Source organism: Ailuropoda melanoleuca, chromosome 8 (assembly GCF_002007445.2).
Source record: "Ailuropoda melanoleuca isolate Jingjing chromosome 8, ASM200744v2, whole genome shotgun sequence".
NCBI lineage: Eukaryota > Metazoa > Chordata > Mammalia > Carnivora > Ursidae > Ailuropoda > Ailuropoda melanoleuca.
This window is the reverse complement of record NC_048225.1, coordinates 10974949-10997907: the sequence shown is the minus strand read 5'-3', so window position 1 is coordinate 10997907 and position 22959 is coordinate 10974949. Positions and strand designations below refer to the sequence as shown.

The following is a 22959-nucleotide window of genomic DNA, read 5'->3' as shown; positions in this document are numbered from 1 at the left end:
ATCCAATTCTTTTTATGGCTGAGTAATATTCCATTGTATTTATCTATACCTCATCTTTTTGTCCACTTATCTATTGACGGACCCTTAGGTTGCTTCCATATCTTGGCTATTGTAAATAATGCTGCAGTAAACAGAGGGGTGCATATTTCTTTTTGAATTAGTGTTTTCATTTTCTCTGCATAAATACCCAGTAGTGAAATTACTGAATTATGTGGTATTTCTATGTTTTTAGGTTTTTATTTAAACTTGAGTTAGTTAGCATAGAGTGTAATATCGGTTTTAGGAGCAGAATTTAGTGATTCGTCACTTGCATAGAACACCCTGTGCTGATCACAGCAATTTTTTGAGGAACCTCCATACTTTTTTCCACAGTGACTGCACCCATTTACATTCCCACAAATGGTGCACGAGTGTTCTTTCATCCACATCCTCACCAACATGTTATTTCTTGTCTTTTTGATTCTAGTCATTCTCACAGGTATAAGGTGACCTCTCACTGTGGTTTTGATTTGCGTTTCCTTGACGATGAGTGATATTGATCACCTTTTCATGTGTCTGATGGCCATCTTTATGTCTTCTTCGGAAAAATGTTCAGGTCCTCTGCTCATTTTTTGATGGGATTGTTTGTTTTTCTGGTGTTGAGTTGTAAATGTTATTCTTATATTCTAGATATTAACCCCTTATCAAATATATCATTTGCAAATATCTTCTCCCACTCAGTGGGTTGCCTTTTAATCTTGTTGATAGTTTCAGTGTGCAGAAGCTTTTTACTTCGGTGTAGTCCCAATACTTCAGTTTTGCTTTTGTATCTCTTGCCTGAGGAAACATCTTTTAAAAAAAATGTTAAGGCTGATGTCAAAGAGATTACTGCCTGTTTTCTTCTAGGAGTTTTATGGTTTCAGGTCTCAAATTTAGGTCTCTAATCCAATTTGAGTTTATTTTTCTGGATGATGTGAGAAAGTGGTCCACTTTTATTCTTTTTCATGTAGCTGTTCAGTTTTCCCAGTATCAGTTACTGAAAACACTACCTTTTTCCCATTATATATTTTTACCTCCTTTGTCATGGATTAATTATATAAGTGTGGGTCTATTTCTGGGCTCTCAATCCCGTTCTATTCATCTATGCCAGTAGTAGCATACTGTTCTGCTTACTATAGCTTTGGAGTATATCTTTAAATCTAAGATAGTGATACCTGCAGCTTTGGTCTTATTTTTCAAGATTGCTTTGACTGTTCAGGGTCTTTTGTGCTGCATACAAATTTTATGATTATTCTTGTTCTGTAAAAAAAAACTATTTTGATAAGAATTGCATTGAATCTGTAGATTGTTTGGGATAATATGGGCATTTTAACAATATTCTTCCAATCCATGAGCATGGAATATCTTTTCATTTGTTTATGAAATCTTCAGTTTCTTTTATCAGTGTCTTTTGTTACTTTACAGAGTATACTTCTTTCATTTCCTTGGTTAAGTTTATCCCTAGGTATTTTATTATTTTTGGTAAAATTTGGTAAAAATGCCAATTCTCTTTCTGATACTTCATTATTAGTATATAGAAATCCAGACAATTCCTGTAAATTTTATATCCTGCAACTTTATTATATTCATTTATTATTTCTTATAGTTTCTTGGTGGAGTCTTTAGGGTTTTCTATATACAGTACCATGTCATCTGCAAATAGTGATAGTTTTACTTCTTTGTTATCAATTGGATGTCTTTTATTTCTTTTTGTTGTCTGATGACTGTGACTAAGACTTCTAGTACTATGTTAAAGGTGGTGAGAGTGGACATCTTTGTTTTATTCCTGATCTTAGAGGAAAAGCTCAGCTTTTTACCATTGAGTATGATGTGAGCTGTGGGTTTGTCCTATACAGCCTTTTTATGTTGAGGTAGGTACCCTCTAAACCTACCTTGAGAGTTTTTATCATGAATGTATGTTGAATTTCGTCAAGTGCTTTTTCTGCATCTATTAAGATAATTATATGGTTTTTATCCTTCCTCATCCTAATGTGCTGCATAACATTGATTTGCAAATATTAAGCAATTCCTGCATCCCCAGAATAAATCCCATTTGATCATAGCAAAAAATCCTTTTATTATTTTGTTACTTAAGTACAGTTGACACAATGTTACATTAGTTTCACATGCATAACATAGTGATTGGACAACCATATGTTCAGCTGTGTTCCCCACAAGTATAGCCACCATCTGTCACCATGCAGCATTTCTAAAATACCGTTGACTCTATTTCCTATGCTGTACCTTTCATACTAATGATTTATTTATTCCTTAACTGGAACCTTGTACCTCTCACTCCCCTCACCCTTTCTGACCATCCTCTCACCTTCTCTCCTCCAGCAACCATCAGTTTGTTCTCTGTACTTATGGGTGTGTTTCTGCTTTTGTTAGTTTCTTTGTTCACTTGTTTTGTTTCTTGGATTACACATATAAGAGAGATCATATGGTATTTCNTCCCCACAAGTATAGCCACCATCTGTCACCATGCAGCATTTCTAAAATACCGTTAACTCTATTTCCTATGCTGTACCTTTCATACTAATGATTTATTTATTCCTTAACTGGAACCTTGTACCTCTCACTCCCCTCACCCTTTCTGACCATCCTCTCACCTTCTCTCCTCCAGCAACCATCAGTTTGTTCTCTGTACTTATGGGTGTGTTTCTGCTTTTGTTAGTTTCTTTGTTCGCTTGTTTTGTTTCTTGGATTACACATATAAGAGAGATCATATGGTATTTCTCTCTCTCTGACATATTTCACATGGCATAATGCTCTAGATCCATCCGTGTTGTTGCAAATAGCAAGATCTTATTCTTTTTTTATGCCTGGGTAATATCTTATTGTTTTTATATACCATATCATCTTTATCCATTCATCTATCAATGGACACTTGGGTTGCCTCCATAATTTGGCTATAGTAAATAATGCAATAAACATAGGAGTGAGTGTATCTTTTCAAATTAGTGTTTTTATTTTGGGGGGGGATAAATACCCAGTAGTGGAATTACTGGATCATATGATGATTTTATTTTTAATTTTTTGAAGAACATCCAAGTATTTTTTTAAAGATTTTGTTTATTTGACAGACACAGCGAGAGAGGGAACACAAGGAGGGGGGGAAGCAGGCTTCCCACTGAGCAGGGAAACTGATGCGGGGCTCGATCCCAGGACCCCAGGATCATGACCTGAGCTGAAGGCAGACAGCTAACGACTGAGCCACCCAGGTGCCCCAAGAACATCTAAGCATTAACCCCTTATAAGATATATCACTTGCAAATATCTTTTCCCATTAACTAAGTTGCCTGTTCTTTTTGTTGGTTTTTCTTCCCTGTGCAAAAGCTTTTTATTTTAGTGTACTCTCAATAGTTTATTTTTTTCTTCTGTTTTTCTTTTTTNCCAGTAGTGGAATTACTGGATCATATGATGATTTTATTTTTAATTTTTTGAAGAACATCCAAGTATTTTTTTTAAGATTTTGTTTATTTGACAGACACAGCGAGAGAGGGAACACAAGCAGGGGGAGTGGGAGGGGGGTAAGCAGGCTTCCCACTGAGCAGGGAAACTGATGCGGGGCTCGATCCCAGGACGCCAGGATCATGACCTGAGCTGAAGGCAGACAGCTAATGACTGAGCCACCCAGGTGCCCCAAGAACATCTAAGCATTAACCCCTTGTGATAATATCACTTGCAAATATCTTTTCCCATTAACTAGGTTGCCTGTTCTTTTTGTTGGTTTTTCTTTCCTGTGCAAAAGCTTTTTATTTTAGTGTACTCTCAATAGTTTATTTTTTTCCTTCTGTTTTTCTTGTCTGAAGAGACCTATCTAGAAAAATTGTACCAAAAAATAAAATACCTGGAAAGAAACTTAACCAAGAAGGTAAAAGGCCTGTACTCTGAAACCTGTAAAACATTGACTAACGAATTGAAGATGACACCAACAGGTGAAAAAGTATTCCATGTTCATGACTAGAATTAAAGGTCCATATTAACCCAAACAATTTACAGATTTAATGCAATCCCTATTAGAGTTCCAATAGCATTTTTCACAGAACTAGGACAAATAATCCTAACATTTTGTATGAAGCACAAGAGACCCTGAATAGCCAAAGCAATCTGGAGAAAGAAGACCAAAACTGCAGGTATCACGATCCCAGATTTCAAGATACACTAGAAAGTTGTAGTAATAAAAACAGTAGGCTATTGGCACAAAAACAGATATGTAGATCTCTGTAACAGGATAGAGACACAGAAATGAACCCATATTTGTGTGGTCAATGAATCTATGACAGCGGAGGCAAGAATATACAATGGGGAAAAGACCATCTCTTCAATAAATGGTGTTGGGAAACTGGAGAACTACACACAAAAGAGAAGTTTTTAAAATGTATTGCTGAGTTTGGTTTGCTGATATTGAGAATTTTTGCATCTATGTTCATCAGATATATTAGCCTCTAGTTTTCTTTTTTCATAATATCTTTATCTGATTTTGGTATTACAGTAATGCTGGATGTGTAGAAGGAGTTTGGAAGTTTTCCTTCCTCTTCTATTTTTTTTAGAATAGTTTGCAAAGACTAGGTATTAACTCTTCTTTAAATGTTTGGTAGAATTCACCTGTGAAACCATTTGGTCCTGGACTTTTTTTGATTGCCTATTAAATTTTGTTACTAGTAATTGGTCTGTCTGAATTTTCTATTTCTCTCTAATTGAGTTTTGAAATATTACATTTCCAGAAATTCACTTTTTCTAGGTTGTCCAATTTGTTCACATACAATTTTTAATAGTATTCTCATAAACCTTTCTGTGTCTGTGGTATTGGTTGTTATTTTTCCCTTTTTCATTTTTTATTTTATTTGAGTCCTCTCTTGTTCTTGATGAATCTGGCTAAAGATTTATCAATCTTATTTTTTCAAAGAATACACTCTAATTTCATTGATCTTATCTATTGTTTTTTTAAATCTCTATTTAAAGGAGTTTCACGTAAACAGCACATTGATGGGTCTTATTTATTGTTTGTTTCTTTAATCACTATCACACTGTATCTTTTAGTTGGAGCATTTAGACGATTTACACTTAGGTAACTATTGATAGATGTGTTTATGTATTAACATTTTACTGTATTTTTGTTGTTGTTTTTGTAGTTCTGTTGCTTTCTTCTCTTGCTCTCTTATGTTTTGATGGCTTTCTTTAGTGTTCTGCTTGGATTACTTTCTCATTTTTTTGTATATCAATAAGTTTTTTATTTATGATTACCATGGGGTTCATATATAATATCCTATGTGTATAGCAATCTATAGTAAGTTGGTGGTCACTTAAATTTGAGCACATTCTAAAAGCACTACCTTTTTACTGTGCCCTCCATGTTTTATGTATATGATGTCATTTTACACTTTTTTTAATTTTTTTATTCCTTGATTAGCTTTTGTAGATATAATTGATTTTACCACTTTTATGTTTTAATCTCCACACTAGGTTTATAAACAATTATTCTTCATTTACTGTGTTAGCTTGTACCAGCGAATTTTTTTTTCCTTTCATTATTTTCTTCTAGTTATGGCCTTTTCTTTCCATTTAAAAAATTCCCTTTAACATTGCTTGAAAGGCCAGTTTAGTAATGATGAACTCCTTTAACTTTTGTTTGTCTGGAGAACGCTTTATCTCTCATTATAATCCTGAATGATAATCTTGAAGGGCAGAGTATTCTTTGTTGTACGTATCTTCCTTTCAGCACTTGGAATATGTCATGCCATTCTCTTCTAGCCTGCAGAGTTTCTGTTGAAAAATCAGCTCATAGCCTTATGGGATTTCTCTTGTACATTAGTAGCTTCTTTTCTCTTGCTTCTTTTAAAATTCTGTCCTTATCTTTGATTTTTGCTTTTTAAATTGTTATGTATCTTGGTATGGACCTCCTTGGGTTCCTCTTGTTTGGGGCTCCTCTGTTTTGAATCTGTATGTCTTTACCTTCCCCCAGATTAGGGAAGTTTTAAGCTATTATGTCTTTAAATTTTCTGCCCCCCCCTTCTCCTCTTGGGATCCCTATAATGTGAATNCTGTATGTCTTTACCTTCCCCCAGATTAGGGAAGTTTTAAGCTATTATGTCTTTAAATTTTCTGCCCCCCCCCTTCTCCTCTTGGGATCCCTATAATGTGAATGCTATACTTGATGATGTCACACAGTCTCTCAAAGTATGTATTAACTTATTTAGCTGTTCAGCATGGTTGCTTTCTACTACGCTGTCTTCCAAATCAGTGATCCATTCTTCTGCGTCCTCTAATTTGCTGTTGATTCCCTCTGCTGTATCTTTTATTTCACTTATGGCCTTGTTTAGCTCTGACTGGCTATTTTTTATATTTTCTATCTCTTTGTTGAAGTCCTTACTGATTTATCAACTCATCTTTCAAGTCGAGTGTGTATTTTTATGATCATTACTTTGAACTCTTTATCAGGCATATTGCTTATCTTTGTTTCATTTCTCTCTTTTTCTGTAGTTTCTTTTCCTGTTCTTCATTTGAAACATAATGCTATTTCTTCATTTTGTTTATCTTTCTGTGTTTGTTTCTATGTATTAAGTAGATCAGCTATGTCTCGTGGTCTTAGAAGTAGTGGCCTTATATAGGATTTCTGTCGTACGCTGTAGCATAATCTGCTTTGATCACCAGGGCCAGGCCCTCCATGGATTTCCCCTGTGTAGGTACATGTGCCATCCTCCTATGGCTGAGCCATAATTGCAGTAGGCATGCTGGTGGGTTAAGCTGGCCCTCAGCCCAACTTGCAGTAATGACCCCCTTCGCTTATTGTGGGAGCACTGATGGGCCAGGTTTGTTCCTTGTGCTGCTAAAAGACTCCACTACAGACCCACTGGTAGGTGGCACCAGCCCTCAGCCCACCTGTCTGCTATTAGCCACTGTGACAGCTGTGGGAGCATCAAAGAACAGGGTTCATTCTCTGCATAGCCAGCTGAGAGGCCCAGCTGCAGGAACTCTGGGATGCTAGGGTGTGGGCTTAGCTCCCCACCCCACTTCAGTGCAGGAGGGGCTGCCCACTGGGTGTAACAAGGTGATTTGGAGGGGTGCCTGCTGGGGCAAGTGGATTGGGTGAGACAGGTCTGCAGGAGAATGCTGGGGTGGGGCATGTGGTGCTAGCAAAGGATGGAAAGTGTTAGAACTGACTCCAGCAAGCATTTGGCTATTTAGGCTGGGGGAGGGTAAGAAAAATGGCACCTACCAGCACTTTCATTCCTGTAGAAATCTCCTGCAGATCCCTGCCTCACCCCAGCACACATCCTAAAATTAGTAATAAATCTCCTTCACATATACCCCACTTTTCAAACTGCTGCTCCTGTACTTTGTGTCTGGCTGAGTTATCTAGGGGCTAGCTCTTTAAGGGATGGGACTCCATTTCCTATTGCCCTCTGGCTCTCCTGGAGTTAAATCCTGCTGATTTTCAAAGCCACATGCTATAGGGACTGGTCTTCCCAGTGCAGGTCTCCAAGACCAGGGATGCCCAGTGTGGATTTTGACTCTTTTGTTCCTCTGTGCTTGTGATGTCCTTCCCATTTGTGGTCATTTATGCCAGGGGTTTGGTTTCCGACTGCATCTGCACGCTGGATGTGGCCTTCTCTCTACAACTAGCTGTGGAAGATCTCTTCTGCCAGCCTTCAGATCGTTTTTGGAGTTAGTTGCAGTACATATAATTGTTGCCTCCTTGTATCCATGGGACGAGATGAGCTCAGGATCCTCCTAATCCGCCATCTTCCCTCTCTCAAGAATCAGGTCATTTATATATATTTTCCACTTAAGCAACATATCTTTTTTTGTCATCTACCTGCCTTGTTTGGACTTGTGGTATAAGTTTAGGAACTTAAATTCATGCATATTGTTATGTCAGGTTTATAAATGGCTCAAAAAATAATAATCTGACATTCTCTTCTAAGCAACTGCCTGATTTTACTGGAAATTATGGTCAGGGAAATAGGTAAACCATAGAAGTGTTAAGAGGATGCAAGTTGTCTTGAGTCTAAGACCTATCTTAGGTGTAAAAATTGAGCATGGATGGTGGTTGCCATGGCAGACAGAAGCGATCTGTCTTTTCCATAGACTGTGAGCTTTCAGTGGGCTCATGATTTATTTATATGTTCTCCACAGGGTTTTACAAAGTTCTTTGCATACAGTAGGTCCTCAGTAAACATTTGCTGAATACGTGAAAAAGGGGCAACAGGTAAATGCATACACTATTGATTGTTATAATGAAAGTCATTTTCTTTTTCTGAAATTCACTTTAATTCCAGTATAGCAGAAACATCGCTTTTATAAGTGAGATGGCTTTTATTGACCACTGAATTTCCTGCGATAAAACTGAAAATATCCACAGAAATTGTTAGTTCATAGAACTTTAATCAAGATGGTTTGGCTGAAATAGATATGAGAAACCACCAAAGAAATGTTCTAACTCAGTAGCTTATCTGAGACATTTTCACATTACCCAATTATTGGATTTTCAGGAAGAAATCTTAAGTTTAAATAAAAATAACCTGTACCTTTTGAGAGTAGGCAACTGAAATTAAGGGTTGCTTAGACTTTTAGACCTGACTCAAGGTGGAAATTGGTTAAAATTGATATGAAAATAATTTCTAAGAATAAAATCTTTCCTGTAAAACCCAAGATGATTCGTACTCCTTGTCCCAAGAAGTGAAAGATGAAAATGGTTAATATCAATTTTCTCAAAGTAAGAATGTCTCTTAGATAAATTGTGAACACAGCAAGCAACAGCATGATAGACTTAACTGTTACATGGTAGGATCTCAATGGAGGTAAAGTTCATCATTTCAACCCCCATGTTTGACCTTCAAAAAAAATGGGAAAATAAATTAGCCTGATATCTGCCCAGATAGTAAAGGAAAAATCTCTGGCTTAGAGAGATTGAGCCACTCTCAACTCTCTGCAAATGCTTTTTTTTTTTCTTTACCTTAATATATTTAAGATATTCTGAGAAAGTAAATGGGTCAGGATTCTGGAAAACTGTTCTGCTAATAGCAGGGATCCAAAGAGAGACGTATGCAATTAATCAAACATGTCTTTGGTTTTTATCTTCTAAATGATTTCCTACTGCAAGTCAACCTTTCCATCTGTACCGCCTGTGGTAATTCAGGCCTTCATCAACATTTTCCTAGGTCAGTACTGCTCAAACTTGAGTATACATCAGAATTATCTGGAGAGCTTATTACAACTGAGATAGCTGAACTTCATCTCCAGAGCTTTTGAGTAAATAGTTTTGGGGTGCTTGAAGAGCTATCTAGATCCCCATATTCAAAGCATCATTAATTCACAATAGCCATGATATGGAAACAACCTAAGTGTCCATTGATGGATGAATAAAGAAAATGTGGTTTATATATACAATGAAATATTCAGCCTTAAAAAAAAAATCTTGCCATTTGCAATAACATGGATGAGCCTGGAGGACGTTATGCTAGGTGAAAACAAGCCAGATACATTTATAGATAAGCCAGATACAGAAAGACAAATACTGCATAATTTCACAAAAATGTGAAATCTCAACAAGTCAAACTCCTAGAAACAGAATGGTTAGGGATCCTGAGTGGCACTGTCAGTTAAGTCTTAGCTCACGTGGTGATCTCAGGGTCATGAGATCTGGGTTCTGCACTCATACAATGGTGATTGTCAGGGGTTTAGGGGAGGGAAAATGGGGAGATGTTGGTTAAGGGGTATAAACTTTCAGTTATAAGATGACTAAGCTCTGGGATCTAATGTACAGCATGGTAACTATAGTTGATGTATTGTAGGTTTGAAATTGGCTGAAAAAGCAGATTTTAAGTGTTCTTACAACACACAGGGGCATCTGACTTGCTCAGTCGGTAGGGCATGCGACTCTTGATCTCAGGGTTGTAAGTTTGAGCTCCATGTTGGATGTAGAGATTACTTAAGAATAAAAAAAATTATAAAAACACAAAAATGCTAACTATGTGAGGTGATGGATATGTTATTCAGCTTGATTATGGTAACCATGTCACAATGTATATCAAAATACACTGTATACCTTAATGGTGTATAATTTTGTCAATCACACCCCAATAAAGCTGAAAAAAATAGTTCTGGGGTGAGGTCCAAGAATTTGGACTTCTAACAAACTTTCAAATGAAGCACAGGGTGCTGACCCAAGGACATCACTTTGAGAAACTTGCCCTAAATTATTCTATTCCTGCTCCTGTAGCTTATTCCACCCGAAAAACATCCTCTGTGCTGCGTGTTTTATTCCCCTAGATAAAATACTTACACAACTTTCCATTTCAACCTACAGTATTAGGACCAAGCTCCTCTGGCTTCCTACCTTCTATGAGTGTTCACGTCTCCAACCTCCTCTTCATGCACTCTCCACCTTCACAGGACCCCCAGAGGCTGTTTTCTATACTTTATCATCTCCTTGCGAGTAGGACTTAGGTCACTTATTCATGATAATGTTTTAATTGTCTAGTACTGTGAGCTTCACCTCAAGATATAGGTCTTACCAATTAAGATGGTGACTATATCTGGTCAACTTAATTCATTCCATCAACATAAAATCCATCTAGGGAAAGGAAAGGGCTGCCAGAGTCAGAGCTACAGAGACCTCCAGGAGGGACAAAGGAAGTTGTTTCCAAAATTGAAAAAGATTGCCTGAATCCCAGGAAAGGATTTTTTTTTTTTTTTGAAGGTCAAGTGAGAATAATTCTCCCCTCAAGGGCACCAGAAGACTGCAGAAGTGAGGGGTCAGGTGTCTGGAAAATGACAGCTAGGTGGAGTGGTGGAGTCATGGGAGACCATGCTATAGCTCCTTGATTTGAGAATAAAGTAGATTGGACTCTGGGAAACAAACTGAGGGCTTCAGAGGGGAGGGGGGTGGGGGAATGGGATAGGCTGGTGATGGGTAGAGGAGGGCACGTATTGCATGGTGCACTGGGTGTTATTATGCAACTAATGAATCATCGAACTTTACATCAAAAACCAGGGATGTACTGTATGGTGACTAACATAATATAATAAAAAAAATTATTAAAAAAGTAGATTGGGATTCCAGTTCCAACCTGGCCATTTGCTTGGTGTAACTTACTTTGGCCAAGCTATTTAATATATCTGTGCTTAAATTTCCACATATGCAAAATGAGCATAATGGTCATTCCAGAGTGTTTTTACTGAGGATCCTATCAGACCTAACTTTGGCACAAAGTTAAAATTTGTCTTAGTGGGGAACTTGGACTTATGAAATTCGAAACATTCTTCCATATCTATCCCAATAAGGTTGAAGTTAACAAAAGAGACCGATACCTGGCTACCTGGTAAATTTGAATATCAAAGCCAAACTTTGACACATTAAAAATAGGATTAAAAAATAGGTACTCGGGGTATAAAGGCATTCATTTCAATGTGTCTTGACTTCGTATTAAACATGTGTGTATGTATTATACATATTACATTTCAGAAGGGGGTCTGTAATAGACCATGATAGAAACTGAAAGATTTATCATCAACTGTGTTTCCAGTATGAAGTCTTCTCGTGTGGCCACCCCTTGTTTATTTTCCCATCATGATTATCAATAAAACTCTTAATATTAAAAAATAATAATGTGAGTTGGAGGAGGTAGCATCCAATTTGGTAGCCAGGCCTGGGAGCAAAAGCACTAGTGAGAAAATATATTTAGTATGTTAACAAATGAAAGAGAAACAGGCTTAGTCCTTGGACTTGTGAAAAGGAATGAGGTCCTAGAACCTGACTTGCGCCTAAGAATGGGGCTTAGAATTTAATGATAGAATGATCTGTGAGAATTCTTGGATATGGAATTAACTATGAAGCCAACCATTCCTTGTGTAGGCACTAAATTACCTGGGAGGAAACTTACATCTCTGCTTCATGCAGTGGGAGGAAAAACTGGACAGTCTGAATAAAGCAGGGAATCCAGAAGGGTCTATTAGAAAGTAAAACAGGGTTAGGCATATTATTGTCATAGCCCACTTTAGAAGCATAGTTGGACCCAAAATACAGGCAGGTGGGCCAGACCAGGAATTTAGGATTTCCTACGAACAGGCAGGAAAGTGTGTAAGGAGAGCTCCCCAACCCAGGCTGCAATGGTGACCATCTCAAGAGGGAGCCAAATGTGGCCAACAGGGAAAATCGGAATCAGCCTGCGTAGACTCTTCCCGTAGAGTTAAGACATGGCCTTCAAAATGGGAAAGCCTCTAGGTCTCCATGATTAGGTCTCCTTTAGTTATTAGTAAAATATAGTTTTTTAAAAAATCCAGCCTCTTTCGTCTGAGCCATAGGATAAAGGGATTGTCCCATACCTTGATCAGGAAAACAAAGAAGTGAAGGCGACATAGGGGTGAAAGGGAAATCTTACAGAGATGTAGGGTCAGTTTTGCCCTGCGCCCTGCCCTTGTATCATCATAATGTTTAAAATGGATTTGAATTTGAATTTCCAGGATACTGTGTTATCCTACTTGCTTTTCTGAACCCACATCACAAAAACAAGGCCTCTCTATAGCAGCAATTACCAAACTATGGAACCAAAATCTCTTAAAATGACCCATTAAATAACTGTTCCGTGGTGAAATAATTGTGAAGTTCTGCATTCTACCCCTACTTGAAGGGATAGACACTACAGTTACTGAAAAGGCGGCTGCAAATAAACCTATTTAATTATTTTCCCAGATTGTGTTTCAGTTATTTTTCCATTCAACAGTTGAGAATCTTCCAGGTGGTAGACATCACACTAGGCGGTGAGACAGAATAGTGGCCCTCAATGGCTTCCTATCATAGATAGATGGCCTCTAAGATCTGCCTATACCTCTGACCTTTTCTCCTCCACATTCATTGCATGTCAGCCTCGTGGCTCCATTCACAGTTCCTGAAGCATTCCAGCATATTCTTGCCTCAGTTCATATACCTTCTCTTGGGAATGGTATTTCCCCCAAATTCACCTGGCTCACTTCCTCACTTCATACAAGGTGCTGTTCTAGTGTCCCATTCTCAGGTTGGTTTTCAAGACAGGCCTTACCCGGCCTCTTTTAAAATAGCATTCACCAGGGGTGCCTGGGTGGCTCAGTCCGTTAAGCAACCGACTCTTGATTTCAGATCAGGTCATGATCTCAGGGTTGTGAGGTTGAACCCTGTGTCAGGCTCCATGTTGGGTGTGGAGTCTGCTTAAGATTCTCTTTCTCCCTCCTTTGGCCCTTCCCTCCCACCCCTACATGCACGTGTTTTCTTTCTCCCTCTCTCTCTCTTAAAAAAAAAAAAAGGAAAGGAAAGGAAAGATAGCATTCACCGTTACATTAAAATTCTTTATTCTGGTGACTTTGTTACAAACCTGTTTGTTTGCTGTCTTTTTACCCCACTAGAATGTTGAATTCCAAACACCTAGAGCTGTGCCTGGAACCTAGAAAGTCCTAACTATTGATAAATTGAATAAGTAAATGTTGGGGGGAAAAAAGTTATGGTTATTCCTCACAGAGCTTACAGTTGAGAAGATTAAAAATTACGTTTGAAATTTTAAAGTATAATGAGTGTTATCATTGGGGGAAAAACAGAATATACTGGAAGAAAATGGGACTAGCACTTTACCCTAACATGGAGGAAATGACACTTAAACGAAGGCTTGTAAAGTGCCAGAGCTGAAAGACAGCATGGTCTGTGAAATAAAAGTGGAGTTTGCCTGACAGAGCAAGGCAGCATAGGGGTGAGACGACAGGCTTCAGAGCTGGGCAAGTCCTTGTAAACATGAAAGATTCTGGATTTTATCTTTAGAGCAATGAGATCATATAAAGGGTTTTAAGCAAGAAAAAGTAAAAGTCATCTAGATTTTGGAAACATTAGTCTGGGTGCAGTGTGGAGAGTAGATTGAAAGAAACAAGACTGTGGGCAAGGAAATCAGTTCTGGAGATTGTTGCAATAATCGAGTGGAGGTACCATGACAGTTTATACAATGATTGAGGCAACAGCAGTGGTGTGAAATGGCTGGGTTCAGGAGCTATATGGGAGGTATAATTCATAGGATTTGGCAATTTATTTAATGTACAAGGTAAAGTAACTAAAGAATAATACCATTCACTCCCTCCTTTTCCTTTTTTTTTTTTTTTTTAACATAGCATCTATTAATATCCTGTAGGATTGGTGTTCCATGGACTATGTTATAGAAAATACTGGTCTCTATCAGAAACCAGGGATGTACTGTATGGTGACTAACATAATATAATAAAAAAAACATTAAAATAAAAAAAATACTTAAAAGCTATTAAAAAAAAAAAGAAAATACTGGTCTCTAAAAAGTTACCAATCTAGAAGTACTACAAACCATGGAGAACTACAGGCATACGCAAAAGCATTGGTTATGTTCCTTAAACCCACAGTGTAGCAGTGACCTGTATGGGGCCCTGTGAGCACACTAGCAGCTGACCTGACTCTGAGCAATGGATGGATCATAACCCAATCAACATTCACTGACCTAAGGGAGCTTGATTAGGAAAAGTTTCTAGGCAGGGTTGGTCTCAACCTAAGCCGCCTCCTTTGTATCAATTATTGTATGTGAAGGCCTGTTTACCTGTGGAAAAGACTTTGTTTTTCCTTTCTAAGATAGGCAATGTTTCCATTGCTGGTGGTCCTGTGGGTCAGGGCCTCATAGGGAACATGCGGAGGCCTCACGCAGTAGAAGGCTTCCTGGTCTCGATAGTCCAGGTATTTGCCAAGTTCAGCACTTGAGTTTAGGGTCAGACCACACTCCGAGAGGACCTAGGAGATGCTATTGTCAAACTGGACTATGAAGATCACCCTGTCATGCCTTGGCTCATTGCCCTCCCGAGAGCTCTGATACTCCCTCACTGGGGTAGATGAACAAGAGAGAGAGAGAGACCCAGCCCTCAAAGTGACGCTGACAAGATAGGTGCTGTTGTTGAAGTCTGTCACCTTTCCCAAAGTACCTGCCTTCAGGGCCGGGGAGGACATCCCGGCCCTCAGGAAATCTCCGCCATATTCCTTCCTGCATCCCAAGCTGTCCCTCCCCTCCAGCAGGATGTTTAGCTGAACCTCCTGCAGCAGGTGTCTCGAGGGGGGAAGATGGTGGCTGTGCTGTGTGCAGCACTGGTGGTGGGGTTCACGTTGGTGAAAGGTTGGGTGGGATCAGCTGGTCTAGTTTCTCCATGATTCCTTTTATTTTCAGCTCTGTCTCTGTTAGTGAAACTGCTGGATCCAGTGGTATTCCAAGGTATAAGACTTTCTGAAGATGTTCTATTGCTTCAGGGGAGTAGGGCTTCTCAAACTGAACAAGAACTGAAGTATTGAGGGAAAAGGGATATATTATTGGCAAATAATATGGCTTGTTTGCAGTATAAATGATTATGGTCTGGCTTATACACATTTCAGTAGATATAATCACATATCAAAAATGGATTCTAACAGTTTTCAGTTTTGGAATCCTAAGAATCAATTTCCATGAAATGTGACTTCCTCTGCTGCCAACAGATGATTTTTTTTTTTTTTTGGAAGTCATTGGCTTAAAATAAATACATAAAATAAGTATATATTATTTTGGGGATGTTTATTGAAATTAAACTGTACCTTTAATCAAAAGGACCCTGTGGGTCTCACTTTCCTGAAGTGGGAGTTTGGGTGGTGAGGGAACTACCCACTGACCCCATGTGTGTGGGCTTGTGCCCCCTCGTTCGTCAGGTCATGGTCTACATAGTCTTTTTTTTTTTAAAGATTTTATTTATTTATTCAACAGAGATAAGAGACAGTCAGTGAGAGAGGGAACACAAGCAGGGGGAGTGGGAGAGGAAGAAGCAGGCTCACAGCGGAGGAGCCTAATGTGGGGCTCGATCCCACAACTCCGGGATCACGCCCTGAGCCGAAGGCAGATGCTTAACCGCTGTGCCACCCAGGCACCCCATGGTCTACATAGTCTTAGTTCAATACACCACTCCAGCTTCTCAACACACAAAGAATAAAAGTTACATATAGTGCTCTTAACAATACAGAGACAAATATTTAATCAAATGAAATAGGTTTAGCTGACAATGTCATTGTATTCATCTGGATAACAGGGTAACTGAAGGGAATGTCATCACTAATTTAAAATCTGTTCAAGAGCCTCTCAAGCCCCATAGAGGTACATTTAGCCGTGGCCTAAAATGACATGGGTGAAGCCAGATGTGGAAACCTACCCCTGTTTGTTTGCTAATTGGCTTGTTGTTGTTGTTGCTTTGTTTTACTTTTTAAGTTGACTGTTTTTTGTTTTTTTATTTTGTTTTTTTTTTAACTGAGAAAGACTTTATTTTTATTGAAGGGAAACATGCAGTGTTATATGTTAGTTTTGGGTGTATGATATAATAATTCAGTAATTCTGTATGTTTCTCTGTGCTTATCAAAATAAGTGTACGCTTTTTTATATTTTTTAATTATATTATGTTAGTCACCATACAGTACATCCCTAGTTTTTGATGTCAAGTTCTATGATTCATTACTTGTGTACTCTTAATCCCTTTTATCTGTTTTACCTGTCCTCCTACCTACTTCCCTCCTGAAAACCACCAGTTTGTTCTCTATATTTAAGCAAAATGTTTTTGTTTTTGTCTTTATTTTTCATTGTTTGTCTTTGTTTCTTAAATTCCACATAACCCCTTACACCTGTCAGAATGGTTAAAATGAAAATCACAAATAATAAGTGTTGGTGAGGAGGCATTATGCACTGTTGGTGGGGATGCAAATTGGTACAGCCACTGTGGAAAACAATAGGGACTCTTTCCATTATCTGGCTATTGTTGATAATGCTGCCTTAAACATCAGGTGCATGTGTCCCTTTGACTTAGTATTTTTTGGGTAAATGCCTCCTAGTGCAGTTGCTGATCATAGGGTAGTTCTATTTTTACCTTTTGAGGAGGCTCCATACTGTTTTCCAGAGTGGCTGCACCAGTTTGCATTCCCACCAACAGTGTCAGAGGTTTCAAGTTTCCTCAAAAAATTAAAAAAAGAATTACCCTATGGTCCAGTATTTCTACTATTGGATATTTATCAAAAGAAAATAAAACCACTAATTCAAAAAGATATACGCACCCCTATATTTATTGTAGCATTACTTTTTACAATAGCCAAGACATAGAAGTAACTCATGTCCACCCATAGATGAATGGATAAAGAAGATGTGATATGTGTATAATACATATATAACCTTTATCCATTCATCTATATATATACACACGTGTGTGTGTGTGTATACACACATCTATATAATGGGATATTACTTCACCATGAAAAAAATGAGATCTTGCCATTTACAACAACATAGATGGACCTAGAGGGTATAATGCTAAGTGAAATAAATCAGAGAATGACCAACACCTTATAATTTCACTCATGTAGAATTTAAGAAACAAAACATATGAAATTGCTGCTTAATATTTATACAGAAAGGCTTGAAATCCAGGTATACAATTTCCTTTCGTAACTATTACCAAAGACTTTTCTGAAATAAGATATTTAGTTATGCCAAAAAAATCCTGTAACACCTCATATATTATATGCTATTAATTAGCGGCTTGAAAGAAAAGAGTCATACAAAATCCATCTTCCGATTGATGAATGAATAGCTGCGTGCTCACCAAGATTGTATCTGGATGTCTGTCATCAATTGAAATATTTTTGGTTAAATTATAAAATGTTATTAAAAATATCTGCAAATTCGACAGATGAAAATGGAGACTTACACTGGTACTAAAATAAAAGTAATTTAAAATAGTATTTCAATTGCATTTCCCTTCAAATACTTTTATTACTAATATTTTTCTTCTGAATGGTCTATTTCCTTTGTCCGTTTTTTTAATTTCGATGTCAATGTTTTCAATTTCTGAGTTGACAGTTCTTTATATAACAAACATCTTAACATTCAGTCTCTCAATTTTGCAGAAAATATTTGATTAATTGCTTGACATTTTAGAGTATTTAATATTTACAGTTTAAGCACTGAAGAATTCCTTTGTGACATATTTCTATTGCTTCTAATCTCAGACTCTTTTCCACACTTTCATTTCTAAATATTTCATTTTACTTTAATATTTCTGTGATTGGACTTTTTATTCTTTTATACACTCAGATTCAGCCAAGTGGATAGCACTTGACAAAGATACTCTCTGCCCTCTTACTGATCTTAATAATTTAATTACTACTAATTAATTATAAAAGGAAGACACAATTATCATTTGCAGCTGATATGATTATATCCCCAGGAAAGCTAATCTAGTGAGAGGAACAAACATGTAAACTTACTACAAAAAAGTAAATAACTTGAAAGATACGTAAGCAAAATTTGGGGTACCTAAAATTCCATAGCAAATTTGGCCTGGAACAGTTAAGAATGGCTTCATGGAGGTGAGGGGTGGAATAGAAGTTATAGTTCAATATATATATGAACTATATATGATGAATATACCTGAATATATCAATATATATGAATATATATGAATATGGGTTTTCCATGTGGAGTGATTAAAAAGGTATGGAAAAAAGATAGTGGTGATGGTTGCATAATATTATAAACGTAATTAATGTCATTTCAGTGGTTAAAATAGAAAAGTTTATAATCACAACGTTTATAATTAATAAGGTAATGTACAAGAAACCTTTGACTTATAGACTTTAAATGGGTGAATTATGTGGTAGGCAAATTATATATCAATAAAGCATATTTTTTCTTTAAAGAATGGCTATACAGGGCTGATGACATTCGATTCTCAAAAGACTGGAAGGAAATTACCAGATAGCTTTTCTTATCTAAAAAAATATTTTTCTTCTATCTTTGGCATGAGGAGTTTTCTTTTCAGAAAAATGTTATTTTCACTATATTTCTGTAAACCATGTTCCTAAGTCCAGAACCATTCACCTTCCTTTAAGAACAATTTTTTGAGTCAAGAAAGTGACTAGTGTCCAAAAAAGAGCCTAATCTAAATATATTAAGATTCGAAGGGCTCAGAGAAGCTCTGAGGAGCAAACTTAATAAAGACAGTCATCCATCTGTTTCCTTGTGTCTGACATAGGCTGTCACTGATTGTAACTAAGCAATTCTCTTCCCCGATCTTTTTGTAATAAGACGTATCCTGAAGTTCTTACGTTAGAAAGATCCAAGTAATTACCAAATTAAAGAAGAGTATAGGCTAGGGGCGCCTGGGTGGCTCAGTCAATTGAGCGTCAGCCTTCAGCTCAGGTTATGATACCAGGGTCCTGAGATGGATCAGGTTGGGCTCCCTGCTCAGTAGGGAGTCTGCCTCTCCCCCTCTCTCTGTCCCTCCCCCGCTCATTCTCTCTCTCTCAAATCTTTTTTTAAAAAAGTGTCTACACTAATAGGTGATGAACACATTCTGGATGATTTTGAAGAATTGTAACTTATTTTTTTTAATTGAAGTATAATTAACATACAGTGTTCTATTAGTTTCATGTGTACAATATAATAATTTAACAATTCACTCATGCCCTCACGCATCTCCCTTTTGGCAACCACCAGTTTGTTCTCTGTATTGAAAAGTCCGTATTTTTTTGTCTCTTACCTCTGTTCATTTGTTTTGTTAAATTCCACATATGAATGAAACCGTATGGTGTCTTTGTCTAATTTATTTCATTTAACATTATGCCCTCTAGGCTGACCCAAGCCATTGCAAATGGCAAGATCTCATTCCTTTTTATACTGAGTAATATTCCATTATGTAATACACACACACACACACACACACACCATTGTTTATGGTGCATATACACACCGACACACCCACACACACCCATGCCTCCCATCTTCTTCATCCATCTACTGATGGACAGTTGGGTTGCCTCCATATCTTGGCTATTGTAAGTAACACTACAATAAACAGGGGTGCATATATATTTTTGCTAGTGTTTTCAAAGAAGAATGGTAACTTCTTCTTAACATGGCACTTCCAGGGCAGAGCGTTCATCTGATTACTCAGAGCTAACATATTTGTCCTCGAGTCTGTTAAAATTCTTGCCTTTAGGACTCATTTCCTAATACTGGGTCCTAAATGAGGGGAAAAACTCTTAAGTTGAAGAGTTGGGCTCTCTTCCACTAGCCAGTGGTCATATCTGAAATTCAGCTTGGTATTACCAGTGAGTGAGATTACCAAGGACTCAGACCACTTAAGACATCAGATATTCCAAGAAAATAAGGACTTTTCCTTCAACACAATCCCAATAATGATTGCATGCTCCAGTAGAAAAACTGAGTTTTGATTCTTGGTATCACCATTTACTACCTGTGTTATACTGCACTAGACAAAGCTCCATTTCCTCACTGTTAAAGCAGGGTTCTTTACACATGGGACATTCATGTTGAAACAAAAGAATAGAATTCATCTATTTAATTTCAGATGTCCCTTATAAATAAAAAATCACTGGATCATCTTTTTAAATTTTTTTTCCTTTGGCCCATTTTTTTATTGTGTTAAAATATACATAACATAAAATTTACTGTTACAACTATTTTAAGTGTACAATTTAGCGCCATTAAGTACATTAAGCAATATATTGTCATTTTTAAGATATTTTACCTTTTTATTATGGATATTAAAAGCAAACAGAAGCAGAGAGAAGTGTAAGCACCACTTAGTTCTGCAATGTACCCATCACTCAGCTTTAGAAACCTGTTTCTGCATCCCCAGTATCCATCCCACTTGATCACCATCAATGATCCTTTTGTGTATCGTTGAATGCAGTTTGTTAATATTTTGTTGAGAATTTTTGCATCTTGTTCATAAGAGGTATTGGCCTGTAGTTTTGTTTTGTTTTGTTTTTATAGTGTGTTTGCCTGGTTTGGGTATCAAGGAAATCCTGGTCTAGTAGAATGTGTTTAGAAGTTTTCCTTTCCCTTCTATGTTTTTGGAATAGTTTGAGAAGAATAGATATAAACTCTTTTTTAAATGTTTGGTAGAATTTATCTATGAACTCATCTGGTCTTGGAATCAATGTGAGTTTTTAATTATTGATTCCATTTCATAACTAGTAATTGATTTTAGATTTTTCTATTTCTTTCTGACTCAGGTTTGGAGGATTGTATGTTTTGAGGAATTTAGTCACTTCTACTTTGTCCATTTTGTTGGCATATGATGACCAATCCCATTTTGTCTGTATTGCTATCCACTTCCTGCCTCTCTACCTCTTACAGGATTATTTCAAAGAAAATCATATCGTTTAATCTACAAATACTTCAGAATGAGTTATAAAAGATGAATACTCAATTTTTTTGTAAAAACATTAACTATTATTTTATCCAAATACACAATTTCTTAAGGTTAGTGTACAAATTTCCCTTAGTACTTCGTAAGTGATTTTTTCTTTTTATTTTAGTTGAACAATAGTGTATTTCATGTGTACTACACAGTGATTCAACAATTCTATACATTACAAAATGCCCACCACAATAAGTATGGTTACCATATGTCACCATATGTTATTAAAATATTAATAACTGCATTCCCTATGCTGTACTTTCATCCTCATGACTTATTTTATAACTGGAAGTTTGTATGTCTCAATCTCCTTTACCCATTTTGTCCATCCCTCACACCCTCCCTCTGGAAACCACCAGTTTTCTGTATTTGTGTCTATTTCTGGGGTATTTTTGTTTTGTTTGTTCACTTGGGTTTTTTTTTATATTCTGTAACTAAAATCATATGGTATTTGTCTTTCTACGTCTGGCTTATTTTACTAAGCATAGTATCTTCTAGGTCCTTCCATGTTTTCATAACTGGCAAGACTTCATTCTTTTTTAATAGCTGAGTAATATTCCACTGTGTGTGGAATCTTTATTTGTTGATGTACAGTTGAGTTGCTTCCATGTCTTGGCTATTGTAAATAATGTTACATTAAACATTGGGGTGCATATATCCTTTTGAATAAATGTTTTGGGTAATAACTTGGTATTTGGGTGTAGCTGGGTTTTCTTTGGGTAAAAACCCAGTAGTGGAATTTCTAAATCATATTCTATTTTTATTTTTAATTTTTTGAGGAAACTCCATACTGTTTTCCATAGTGGCTGCACCAAATTACCTTTCCACAAACAGTGCACAAAAGTTCCCTTTTCTCCACATCCTCACCAACACATTGTCTTTTGCCACTAGCCTTTTGACAAGTGCGAGGTGATATTTCATTATGGTTTTGATTTGCATTTCCCTGATGATGAGTGATGTTGAGTATCTTTTCATATGTCTGCTGGCCATCTGTATGTCTTCTTTGGGAAAACGTCTACTCAGATTGTCCATTTTTTACTTGGATTAATTCGGGGACGGTTGTTGAAGTTGTGTAATTTTATATATTTTGGATATTAACTCCTTATTGCATATATCATTTACAAATATCCTCTCCCATTCAGTAGCTTGCCTTTTCGTTTTGTTGATGGTTTCCTTTGCTGTGCAAAAGCTTTTTATCTTGTTGTAGTCCCAATAGTTTATTTTTGCTTTTCTTGCCCTCGCCTGAGGAGACATAGCCAAGAAAATGTTACTAAAGCTGATGTCAGAAATTACTATCCATGATTTCCTCTAGTTTTATGTCTCACATTTAGGTCTTTAATCCATTTTGACTTTATTTTTGTGTATGGCGTAAGAAAGTGGTCCAGTTTCATTTCTTTAACATGTAGCTGCCCAGTTTTCCCAGCAGCACTTACTGGAGATTGTTGTCTCCCTGTGTATATCCTTTCCTCCATTTTTGTAGATTAATTGACCATAGAAGTGTGGGTTTATTTCTGTCTCCTTATTCTGTTCCATTGATCTATGGGTCTATTTTTGTTTCAGTACCACAGTGTTTTGATTATTATAGCTATGTAGTACATCTTGAAATCTGGGGTTGTGATACCTTTGGCTTCATTCTTCTTGCTCAAGATTGCTTTGGCTCCTCAGTGCTTTTGTGGA

At 37.0% G+C, this 22959-nt stretch overlaps 1 pseudogene; it reads right to left on the bottom strand.

The window, feature by feature from the left end:
• Positions 1–22959, bottom strand: part of LOC100471406 — a 28381-nt pseudogene that overhangs the window by 2681 nt on the left and 2741 nt on the right.